We start from the raw sequence: 13,418 nt of genomic DNA, 5'->3' as shown, positions 1-13,418 counted from the left end.
CTAATACTGTGAAGTTATAAAGTATATCATTGCCCTTAAGACCACTACAATGTATTAAGCTCCAAATACACGAGAGGATACAGGGCATTTTCTCAACAAATGGGTTAGTTGGATAAGACATATACACAAAAATGACTAACGATACCAGAGCATCAGTGCAAGATGTGTGGAGGTAACTCTAGCTAAAGGGCTAAATGATCAAGAACACTATCACACAGAAGCTGAAATGTGAGTGCAGATGTAAAGTAGAGCTGGAAAGGAAACAATGTCTCTGTGAGGGTCCATTTAATGACAGGCTTTGGCAATTTATCCTGAAAATAATGCATATCAAGACCTATGTTGGAACACCTGCATGGCTCAGTAGTTGAGCATCTGCCTTCCATTCAGGGCTTGATCCCAGGGTCCTGGGATCCAGTCTGGTACAGGGCTCCCCATGGGGAACCTGCTTCTCCCTCTGCCTATGTCTCTGCCTCTCTCTGTGTCTCTCATGAATAAATAAAATCTTAAAAAAAAGAGACCTGTGCATTTGTTCTTTATTCTTCCTTTATTCACTTGAAACACACTTACTCTCAGGTATCAGATATCTTGAGGATATAATGAAAAATGAGAGACTCAGCCCTCATAGAAAGTTTATTTTAGTGCAGGGACAAACAGACACATCAAATAACTACAGATGGTACTAAGTGCTGTGTAGGAAATTAATAGGATTCAGGAATAGAGAATAACTGGCCTGGCAAGATTTTAAATGATGTGATTATCCAGGCCCAAATGAGAGGGTCAGATAAGCTGAAATCTAAAACATGGGAAAGAGTTGGCCATGGGAAGAGCCAAGGTAAAAGTCCTCTCCAAGAAAAAGAACAGAAACTGCAAAGGTCTAGAAAAGGAGAGAACCAGGAGTAGTTTAAATAATATCTCAAGATGAATATGGCCAAAGCACAAGGAAAGAAAAAGAGAAGGATCACCAGTGACACTGCAGAAGGGGAGAGGAGGCCAATCAGGTCCTTTGCCCATTAAAAGAACTGGATTTCTAAGCAAAGAATTATCAAGATTTTATTTATATTTTAAGGTCTCTCAGTGCTATGTAGGGAATGAATTTGCATAGAGTAGGAATGTTATTTGGAGGCCAGGCAGCAGGCTTTGTGCTAATGAAATCACCATGATCCTCACCAAGATGATGGTAGTTGACATAGGGAGAAATGGACAGATTTGAAATATATTTTAGTGATAGAATCAGTAATATTGGTCAGTGAATCAGATGGGTGGGAAATGGGAAATATAATGCTCAGATTTTTTTCCTTGGACAGAGGTGAATGGCGATACTAAAGAATGATAGTATTAAAGAATCATGTAAGCAAAGCTGGACTGGAGGAACAGAGCTGTGTGTGTATGGGGGGATTTAGTATTTCTGATTATACAGTGATACATATAATAAATAATAATGTATATGATTATGTTATGTTATATCTCAGTACAGAAGAGAATGTATTGAATTTGCAAACTTGTAGCTCAGAGAAATCCATATGAGATCTAAACTTGGAGGTTATCCAATATAGATATCATTTGAACCTTGGAACTGTATGAAATCACCCTGGTTGAGAATACAAAGAGGGAAAGGAAAAGGCAAAGTTCCAAAACCCATACAATACCAATGATGAGGACCAATGACCGCAAAGATGAGGTAGAGAAGGTGAGGCCAGAGAAGGAGACTGAAGATGAAAACAGAACAATGTTATGTCATGAAAATCAAGAAGGTAAATTTCTTTAGAAAGGATAAGATTGATGGAAACATCCTGATAAAAGACTGAGTTAGATTTATAAAGATATGGGCTCACTAATTTTGACATTGAGATTCTGGGTGACCTAGAAAAGGACAGTTTCTGTGGAGTGGTAGGGACTGAGATCAGGTTAAAAGCTATGTGGGAGGTGAAGACAGTGTGGACAACATGTTGGAGTAGTTTCATCATAGATGTGGACAGGAAAATGGGCAGTGATTATAGGAAAATGGGGAGCCAAGTTTCTTTAAGTGTGTTACACTTTAAGGTAGTGGTTCTCAGAATTTATACCTTACATAAGAATTAATTGATGGGCTTATTAAAAAAACAATCAGGGGCCCAGAATTGTTTTTTTTTTTTATTGGAGTTCAATTTGCCGACATATAGCATAATACCCAGTGCTCATCCCATCAAGTGCACCCCTCAGTGCCCATCACCCAGTCACCCCCACTCCCCCGCCCACCTCCCTTTCCACCACCCCTTGTTCATTTCCCAGTTAGGAGTCTCTCATGTTCTGTCATCCTCACTGATATTTTCCACTCATTTTCTCTCCTTTCCCCTTCATTCCCTTTCACTATTTTTTATATTCCCCAAATGAATGAGACCATATGTTTGTCCTTCTCTGATTGACTTATTTCACTCAGCATAATACCCTCCAGTTCCAACTATATCCAAGCAAATGGTGGGTATTCATCATTTCTAATGGCTGAGTAATATTCCATTGTATATATACATAGACCACATCTCCTTTATCCATTCGTCTTTCGATGGACACCGAGGCTCTTTCCACAGTTTGGCTATTGTGGACATTGCTGCTAGAAACGTCGGGGTGCAGGTGTTCCAGCGTTTCACTATATCTGTATCTTTGGGGTAAATCCCCAGCAGTGCAATTGCTGGGTCGTAGGGCAGATCTATTTTTAACTCTTTGAGGAACCTCCACACAGTTTTCCAGAGTGGCTGCACCAGCTCAGATTCCCACCAACAGTGCAAGAGGGCTCCCCTTTCTCCACATCCTCTCCAACATGTGTTGTTTCCTGCCTTGTTAATTTTCCCCATTCTCACTGGTGTGAGGTGGTATCTCATAGTGGTTTTGATTTGTATTTCCCTGATGGCCAGTGATGCAGAGCATTTTCTCATGTGCTTGTGGGCCCAGAGTTTCTAATTCAGTAGGTTTTTGTGGAACATGAGAATTCCCATTTCTGACAAGTTCCCAGGTGCTGCTGCTGCTGCTGCTGCTGCTGATCCAGGAACCACACTTAAGAACCAATGCCCCAGAGTATGTGTTTGTGCTACAGAAAATGGGCCTGTATAGAGAAAGACATTGGTGACAAAAGGCGGGAAGAACTTTAGGAGTCAAGTTTTTGAAAATATGTGAGGGCTTGGGATCCAAAGAACAAATGCTTTTGGTTATAGTAGGGACATTTCTTCCATGGAAAAGGAAGAAAGAAGTTGGTGCCACCTCATCGTTTGCCCTTGCTCTCTACATTGAGGGTCCCTTAGCACCTCTCTGTAGGCTCCCTCTGCTCCCAGGTCTAAGTCCAATCTGCAGCAGTCAGATAGGGTTTAAAAGCCTGATCTGGTTCATCCCACCGGGGTCACAGTGCAACACTGGTCAGTCAGTTGCTCTTACTGCTAGCACTTATTCGACCTCCTGCCTCCTGCCCTCCTCCTTGCCTTGCCCCAGGTTTGGCACCTGTACATCTGCCATGTTCCTTTAAACTAAGACTATATTTTTACTCAGTGGAACCCTGTGGATGTTGAGAAATTACTCTGGGGGTTGCTACTCTATAACAAGAAGCTGTGCAGGCCATGGTTACTTCAATTAGAGATGCTCTGCTGTCTTCTAGCTTATATATTAGGGCTCTGGATATTTCCTTTGAAACAACAGCAAAAAAATTAAAAAACTAGTGCCTTGTAGATGACTATGTGCCACTAAGTTCCAGCTGTCTTCTAAAACATGAATTCTTACCTTCTTAACCTGTCATAACTTTGCTCCAACACTGATACCTTCCCTTCCACATTGATCAGTGACTGGAGTCTCCTCCTAGATCCCAGTTTTCTATTTGGCACTCTGCCAAATAATCCTGCTGCTATTCCTAGCCAATGCTCTTACATTTTTAGGCCTATGGTCTGTCTAACTGGAAAGAGACCCCTATCTCTTTTGGTTGAGCCTTTTCAATTCCAACTGCTTATCTGGATGAATGCCACATTCTGTCTACAATTACTCTCTTGGGTCACATATAGTTTAAGCTTATTCCTGGACTTTTCTTCCCAGTGTTTTCTCAGCTACAGTGGATGAAGTTGGTTTAGGATTCAACTTCTGCACTTGGTCCCAACCACATTTAACCCTCAGTGCCATGCCACATTAGGAGATGGACTAGTAGGAAAGAATGGGTGATTTGGGACAGAGATTGAAGAAACCTCTTTGGTTTAGGGAAGTTTATTTTGTGATTAGGGCAAGATGAACAGGATTAGGATATGATAAAGAAGATGTCTATGGATGACGCTGCTTTAAGTGAGAGGTTAAAAAAGCCTCACCAGCCAAGTGACAGGAAAGAAAAGGAAGAATTAGAGAATGCAGAGCCCTGTAGGAAACATTACTTTCTGGAACACAGGATGGTTGTACTTAACTGCCCTTTGAAGATAAATATATGTTAAGTGTAGGATTTACTTCAACTAAAGAAGTGTGGGTAAAAAGGGATTTTGTAACTTCCTGGTAACAAACATTCAGAGTTTGTGGGAGTTTTCCATGTCCTCTCTGCCCTCATCAACCTGGAGGCATATATTATTTACAGGAACCATAGAAGCAAAACAGCCTGAAATACTGATCTTCCAGGAGAATTGCCTGGAGAGCAACTCAGACTCCCAACGAACACTGTGTGTTATGGCAAACCTCTTTCTGGAGAAGATAAGAGGGGGAAGAGAGGATTCTGTAGCATAACCTAGCCTAGCCTGTATAATGCAAATTTTATAAAAAATTATTTTACTTCTTGCTTTTTTATTATGTAGAAATTTAAGTCTAATACAAAAATCTAGTGTTAATACAAAAAATGTTGAAAATGGATTAACATTGTTATGTAATAATTTTAAAGCAAAATTTTAAATCCCAAACTTTGAAGTTATACTCAATATAATTATTTTATGCATAAATAAAATAACCATACTAATAATTTCTTGGAAATAAAAATCACTTTACTTTTATTTTTTTCAAATATAATCATGTGTGTCGACTATACTCAAAGTATGACCTGAAGTATAAATACCACCCTCTCCACCACCAGTCTCTCCTTTGGTCAAGCATTGCCTATTTCTTTTCATAAAACTGAGTACATATTTTTGTGATGTTTTTGCAATTCCCTAGATAACAAAAGCCTGTTTAAATACTGGATGTTTTAATATCACGTAGTATGAGTTTCCCTATTTTTCTTCATATATCTCTCATTTCTGATACAAGGTAGTCTTTAAACATTTCCAGGATCAGACCTACTAAAAAGAGAGAAAAGCTTATTTTCATGCTTCCTTTTCTTTTTCCAGTTTCTTCAAACTATAGTTCAAAGTTTGGCCTGGCAATTCTATAACAGATTTTGTCTTTCCCTTGGGCAATTAGTGACCTGAGATCTTTTGAGCTTGAAAGAAGCCAAAGGTTTGGATCCTTTTCTGGGGCTAATTGTCTTTCTAGTTAAATCTGGCAGCAAACTCTTTATTAAAATCATTATGTGGGAAGAACACATTATGGCTAGACAATAAAATAACCAATTGGACAAACATTCAAATCCATATCTATCCTCTTCAAAGCACTTGACCATGTCCTTCCTTGAAAACTATCTATTTCTTTCTAGGTAATGGCCAAATAGCTTTCTGCTTTAGTATTTTATGTGGCCGGCTATTTCAAGCACTAAAAAATGCTTGGCATTGTACATTAGAATAATTTCTAAAAAATATCAAGATATTGGCAAGTGACAAAATATTCAAAATAATCATGCAATATATCTGCAGTAGTAAGTAAAATGGTGGAATAAAATTGGGGAAATTCAACACAATTTATTTTGAAAAAAAATGCCAATGTTTTTAAATAAATTGCTAATGTTTTAAATCATATTCTAAGACTCACTAAAAATGTAGTAGATAAAATTGCCTGGCTTATAGCTAGAGAATTACTTATAAAAAGAAATTGAAAAAAATTGCATTATATATGCACATAGACTCAGACTTAATTTAACAACATTCATTTATGACATTTATAACATTAATTCATTTTTTTATGTAACACTCATTCTTGCTGTAATATAAAAATATCACCGGTTGTATTTGACCTCTTTGTGGCTAAGTTGGCTGTGAAGGTCTGATAAGATTCTGATGTTCCCTATTGTTCAAACAATCCTTCATTATTCCCATAAGGATTATAATCTGTAATGAGTAATTATCATATTTATGTAGTCAAACCCTATGTACATATACTATCATCTTGGAGGGCACAAAAGCTGCTCTCAAAGGCAGGAATCCGTGAGGGTTGCATTCATTTGGTAGGCTTTCCAAATAAAAAGAGCTCCATAGACTTATACACTCCATGAGAAATTAGTATGTTGAAATATATACATGAACTTCAGCTTGAGTTGGTTCTGAATTAGTCAAGATAATGACAGGGTCACCAAAATAGCCAGAAGTTAATTCCATGAAGAAAAAAAACATCTGAAATATGTTGAATAATGGCCATGCCCTTGATGTTCAATTTGTGGTCCCTGAACATCAGGATCAACATCATCTGGGAGCTTATGAGAAATTCAGAATCTCAGATCATACCCTAGACCTCTGGAATCAGACTCTGACTTTTATTAAGATCCCCACATGATTGGTTGACACACTAAAATTTGAGCAGCATTTAGTTGTACAACATTAGCCATTAAGTCCTAAAAGGAGTCAACTCTGCTACCAACTCTGTGAGCTCTGGCAAGGCCTTTCTTCTCTAGGTGCCTCCCTATCTACATCATGGGAAGAAGAACGATACTTGCCAGTTTTTGTGAAGATGGAATTAATTCATGAAAAGCATTTAGAACAGTATCCAGCGAGTAAGAAGAGCCATGTAAGGGTTAGAACCATTAGTTAACAAGAGCTGTTATTATCTGCTCAAGGAACCACATTTCTATCTGTGAAGGCTTCTGCAATAAAGAAACATATAGGAGAAAAACCCACGAGGGAAATCAAATTGAGCTAACTAAGCAAGTTCTTCGCTTGAAGCAGAAACAAATGGGTGCTGGAAAGAGAAGGAAACTTTAATCAGACTCAAAGAGGAAGAGCAAATCAAGCAAAATTCAATAAGGCAAAGTTCTGCCAGGATAAGCTGAGTCTCAGAGAGATCATGCTTTAGAGGGCACTGAACAAAAGAAATTGAGTTTTGGGCATTGAGCCACAGCTTGAGTGATTCAGCACAGAAGTAGGCCCTGGTGTCAGAGGTTTGCATTACTAGGGTGAAAGGTTTTACTTTAAAAAGTCATCTCTATCCATTATCTATAGATTATACTTGGTTTAATTCTAAACTAATAAATGATGGACATTCACTCCATACTTTCCCCTCTAACTTCTCTGAGTAATTGCTCTAAGTGAACTGCCTTTTCTATAAATACTTATCATTCAGGGAGTCTGCTGTTTTCTCTTTGGCTTACCAACCTTTTTGGGGGTCAGTGGATCTACTGCAGTCACCCAAATGGAAAATGTGAAAAACACCTGAAGATTAATGGATTAGGAAATTTTGAGCACAAACTCCATTTGGCATTGCACATAGATCAACTTACAGAATAGCATAAAAGAAAATAAGAACTCTGCTCCTACTCACATTTCAAAAAGGTCTCATTGAGCCAAGGATTATGAAAATGCTAAGTTTTTGTTTTATATTTTATTTTGTTTTTCTTGTTTGGGGAATTTGGGGAGATTGTTTGGTTTCGCCTATGTGCATACTTTTCTCCCAAGGTGTTATTTCAACAATTCTATTCCCATTCTCTTCTTCACTACCTGGAAAATTCCCACTCACCCTTCAATACCCAGGTCAAATGTCACCTATCAGATTATGCTTTTCACTCTCCCAAAACTGAAATAGTTGTATTCTTTACTAGGCTGCCATCAGAATCCAAACTTTCTCTATTACTACATATAGTGCCATGTTGTGATTGTTTACCTGGAAGTTCCTACTACTATATCATAATTTCCTTCAGATCACTAAGAATGTCTTGTTTTATCTTCAGTGCCCATCAGGATACTAATGTGGCCTCCCAAACCTATAATTGTGGATCAAGAGACTGTTCTTCCTTTCAGATGGAATTCACCTAGGGCCACAGGGAGAGGACAGTATTCATCAGGTTAAAAAAAAAAAATGGCTTTGATATCAGAATCCAGACTATAATAGAGCCTTCAGCAGCATACTGGCTCACTGCTCCTGTAAAAGCACCAGTTTCTCTTAAAAAAATCTCAAGTCAGGCAGCCCAGGTGGCTCAGTGGTTTAGGGCCGCCTTCAGCCCAGGGTGTGATCCTGGAGTCCCGGGACTGAGTCCCATGTTGGGCTCCCTGCATGGAGCCTGCTTCTCCCTCTGCCTGTGTCTCTGCCTCTCTCTCTCTCTGTGTGTGTCTCTCATGGATAAATAAATAAAATATTTTTTTAAAAATATCTCAAGTCAAAAAAAAAAAAAAAAACAAATCTCAAGTCTCTTCTACCCAATCATGAATGTATGGTTCCAAGGTGCAGGAAAATTTTGTCTCTGTTTCTCCCAGTGTCAACCTATCAATGACCTCTAATCTGGTTTACTAACTCTCCTCCTCTTTCCAATCATTTCTACACTCAGTACATGTTTGTAGAATGAAAAAATAATCAAAAGAACTTAAGAAGGCTTAAGGCTCATGCCATCCTAAGTATATGTAGTTAGAAGACTATCTCTGAATTCTATTCCTGATATATTCTTTGAAGTTAGAGGACAAAGGAAGCGAAAGGACAGAGGAAAGAGTAGGGTAATACTTAAAACACTCTAGTCTAAAAAACATTAAGTTTCTGAAACAGGACAGTAAGTATCTCTATTCTGAAATCAGCATCCTTATTCCCTCATGAAGACAAAACCCAGAACAGCTATTGCTCTTTGCCTTCCTCTACCTTCAGAATTAGAGCTGTCTTATGTATCTCTCCATACAATAAGGTTAGAGGCCAAAAAACGAAAGGATGTGGGTAGAATCTACCATCTAATATTCTCAGAGTCTAAAACAGCAACAACACTAAACCCCTCAATTCAGAAATGGTGTCTGCTACATACCATAGTTCTTGAAGGAATATGTTTTCTTTTCCCCCTCATAGGTCTGGATATATATTGGATCATTTAAACAATTTTTTTTTAATACTGACTTAAATAGCTTTTCAACAAAGTCCAAACTCTTTAGTCTTCTCTTTTTTTCATGGTGTCAGTGATGAGAATGAGCAATTTTTGACTCAATTTATATAATGTTTTTAGTATAAGTAACTTTGTGCACATAAACCATTCATTTGAGAGAATTTGGCAGTTTTTATAAACAAACAAAAAAAAGTTAACCAATCTCTGGATCACATTGCACCAAATAACTCTGAATGGGCTGAACATTTTACTTGTAATGTTTAACACAATGCTTAATTTTCCAACTAGTTGTCTTGCTGCCATGACATACAGCCATTTTCAAGATAAACTTTCTAGACAAGGATTTGACTATATTTAGTTCTGTTTGTAAGATAGACTTTTAAGAAGTCAAATTATTGGAAATGAGAAACATGATGGTTTTTGGCATTACTTGAGCACTGGGAAATACTATCCCAGATATAAAGCTATTTATATAACACGAGAATTCAAGTGTGTCAAAATCTGGGGTGGCAGAAAGTGTGAGTAGATGGTCCTACCACCAGATGGCTCCACGCACAGATTTCCACCCCATTCTCTACTGAGAGGCCCTATGGCACAACAAAGAAATTTGGTGGCTATCCCAACTTTAGTTTAACTACACAAAGCTCTGGTGTTCGAAAATAGCTGGACATCTCTGACAAATTGGGGAATCTGGCCTGCTGGAAACCAACTTTTAAGAGGGACCGAGGTGGTTTCTAGATAAAAACTCATTATAGGGAAGAAAGAACAGGACACGGTAAGTTGGATGGACCCCTGGAGTCTGGCCTTATTCCTCAGCAAAGAGGAGAAATTCTCATGAGATCATCATTTCTGGGGAAGGTCTTTGCCCCCTCGTAACCCAACATATACCTATCTGAATGCATGCTGAAAAAAGGCAAGAGGGAGGAAGTAGGCAAAAGTTATAAGAAGTTATCCACTTAAAATTCCATAAAACACTGGGACAGAAACAAATCTGCCTTGGTATTCCCTTTAAAGAGTAAACCCCTAGAAAATTAGAAGAGGACACTTCCCCTCACTAACCACAACACATGTTCCATGCAATCTTTCTGAGCTCCCATGACAGCACAGGCAGCACCTGAAAAGACAGAGAACCTGAGAGACAACAGCAGCATGGTCAAGAAGACTATAATTTCCCAGGACAATTTCTTGTGTCATTGTCTGCACTGGGACCCTTCAGATATAGTGACAGTAGATAGAAGAGTAAGTACTTTTTTTTTTTTTAAGAGTAAGTACTTTATGAACTAGGTTTCTAGTACTGGTTTTGTAGATATTTTATTAATTATGCAACTTCTCTATTAATATTTATTGGACGTTTTTCTCTTCTCCAAAATCTTACAAACATTCCTATAAGTGAAATTTATCATTTTTAAGCTATATTTACTTATTTTTATCTCAGGTGAAGAAAAAGGTTCTTGGGGGGAAGAAATTCAGCTCTCAATGGAAGTTACAAGTTTCTATGTATTATATCATTCTAATTACTATCAATTATCTAGAATAAGCAGATCAATAGAGACAGATGTGAGGGGCTAGGGACGAAATGGGGAGTGACTGCTAATAGGAATAAGGTTCCTTTTGTGGGATTTGAAAATGCTCTAATTTTAGATTATGATGGTTGCACAATTTTTTAAGTACACTAAAAAGAAAAAAAACACTAAGAATTGTACACCAAGTGAGTTTTATGGTAGGTAAATTGTGTATCAATGAAACTTAAAAAAATACACTCTTCTCAGCAAATGAATTAAACTTCAAATTAAAAATGTTTCAATATTGCCAGAATTATATTTTGTTTTTAGCAAAAATCACATTTCTTGAAAAAATTAAAAATGCATAGTGTCAATGGGAAAAAATATTTGAAATACTAAAACATAGTGCCAAATCTAATTTCAGAAATGCATGTATTTAACCGAACATTTCCTTTTTATAGTTCATATAAATTACATGATGATTTATAGTATATAATGAAAAATACATACAGTATTTCTTCAGTGTAAAATGTTCTTATCATACACAATTATGATTTAGAATTTTAGAAAATTAGAACTACCCTAATGCAGTAATACTTGGCTCATGCGGCACATATTTACATTTAAATTAATACTAAATATAATTTTATTTTTTTTTAAAAAGCCACATTTATTCAGCATCATGATCAGACTATTACATTTAACAATCAACAACATGGGTGCAAAAAAAAATCTACATTAAAACCCTTTGTTGGAATGCTTTACACTTTCCACAGAACAGAAACTAAAATAACCAGTTATACAATTAGTCACAAATACAGTCCTCGAGTTTTTTACCCATACACATGAGTATTGTCTAAAATATGTCTTCTTTGTAGCAGCTAGGCCCTGCCACCACTGTGCTTGGTTGAGTACACAAATCTGTTGTAACCTGCAGCTTCCCTGCCACTTCTCTGGCTCTCCTCTCCTGCTAAGCTTTGTTTCCTGGCAGTAATTAAAACCTTCTGCCACTGCCATAGCTGCTGCTGCTGGAACCACCATAGCCACCTTGGTTTCGTGGTTTGGCAAAGTATTAGCCTCCACCACCATAGGAGCCAGAGCTTCTGCCTCCAAAATTTCCTCCTTTCATGGGTCCAAAATTTGAGGATTGATTGTTGTAATTGCCAAAATTGTTATAGCTTCCATCACTTACAAAGTTGCTTCCATCATTACCAAATCCATTATAGCCATCCCCACTGCCACCGTATCCACCACCACCTTGACTGCCACTGAAGCGACCTCGACCACTGAAGTTCCCTCCATGACTGAAGTTGTCATTCCCATCAAAACCACCTCCACGACCACCACCAAAGTTTCCAGAACCACTTCAGCCTCTTTGGCTGGACGAAGCACTAGCCATCTCTCGCTTCGATAGGGCTTTCCTTACTTCACAGTTGTGGCCATTCACAGTATGGTATTTTTTTAAAATTTTTTTTCCAATTTTTATTTATTTATGATAGTCACATAGAGAGAGAGAGAGGCAGAGACACAGGCAGAGGGAGAAGCAGGCTCCATGCACCAGGAGCCCGATGTGGGATTCGATCCCGGGTCTTCAGGATCAGGCCCTGGGCCAAAGGCAGGCACCAAACCACTGCGCCACCCAGGGATCCCCACAGTATGGTATTTTTGAATGACAATCTCGTCTACAGAGTCATGGTCATCAAATGTCACAAAAGCAAAACCTCTTTTTTTGCCACTGCCTCAGTCAGTCATGATCTCAATCACCTCAATTTTCCATACTGTTCAAAATAGTCTTGATGATGATGTTCTTCAGTGTCTTCTTTAATGCCACCAACAAAAATCTTTTTCACCATTAAGTGAGCACCAGGTCTTTGAGAATCTTCCCGTGAGAGAGCCCTCTTTGGTTGCACAACTCTTCCATACACCTTGTATGGCCTTGCATTCATGGCTGCATCCACCTCCTCCATGATGGTGTAGCTGACGAACCCAAAGCCTCTGGAGCGCTTGGTGTTTGGTTCTCTCATTACTCCACAGTCCATAAGCGTTCCCCATTGTTCAAAATGGCTCCTCAGACTCTCATAGGTTGTTTCAAAGCTCAAACCTCCGATGAAGAGCTTCCACAGCTGCTCAGGCTCTTTGGGAGACTCTGACTTAGGCATGATGGCACTGGGAGGGGAGACTTTAATGATGCTTACTCAGCGGCATCCAGGGGCAGAAGGCCTAAATATAATTTTAAAATTCAGTTCCTCAATTCAATTAGCCAATTTACCAATTGCTCAACAGCCATAGGTGGCCAGTGGCTATGATATTAGACAGTAGAGATAACAGAGCATTTCCATCATCACAGAAAGTTCTACTGGACAGCATTATTCTAAAAATTCATTTTCAGTCTTGGAGTACATAGGATAATTCTACTTTTGGACATTCTTCATTTTTAAATATTTTAAATATTTTAGTTATTTAGTAATATTTTAGTTATTACTTAGATTTATACTACTACTTCTAAAAATCTCATCTGAATGCAGAAAAATATTGCAGGTGATGACTATTATAATCATCTGTTAAAGAGACTGTTTACTTCTAAACCTGGTATTTTTCAGAATTGATGTGCTTCAGATAACTGCAGGTCTTGCCTAGTAACCCTGACAGCCTCCTGGTCTCTGACATAATTGCTAGCCATTGCAGTGAAATAATTTCCACTCTACTTCAAAATGCTTAAGGGAATCTATCCCTTCCAGTGGTTTGGAAAGTAAAACCAAGGGAAATCATTAGGGAGGAAA

General features: G+C 38.2%; 1 pseudogene; it reads right to left on the bottom strand.

Moving 5' to 3' along the window:
- Positions 1 to 11,358: 11,358 nt before the first annotated feature.
- Positions 11,359 to 12,812, bottom strand: LOC140594526 (heterogeneous nuclear ribonucleoprotein A1-like; annotated as a pseudogene).
- Between the last annotated feature and the right edge of the window lie 606 nt (positions 12,813 to 13,418).

This window comes from Vulpes vulpes, chromosome 11 (genome assembly GCF_048418805.1).
Source record: "Vulpes vulpes isolate BD-2025 chromosome 11, VulVul3, whole genome shotgun sequence".
In the NCBI taxonomy this organism is placed as follows: domain Eukaryota; kingdom Metazoa; phylum Chordata; class Mammalia; order Carnivora; family Canidae; genus Vulpes; species Vulpes vulpes.
The sequence above is the reverse complement of the archived record's forward strand: the minus strand, read 5'-3'. Positions and strand labels throughout refer to the sequence as shown.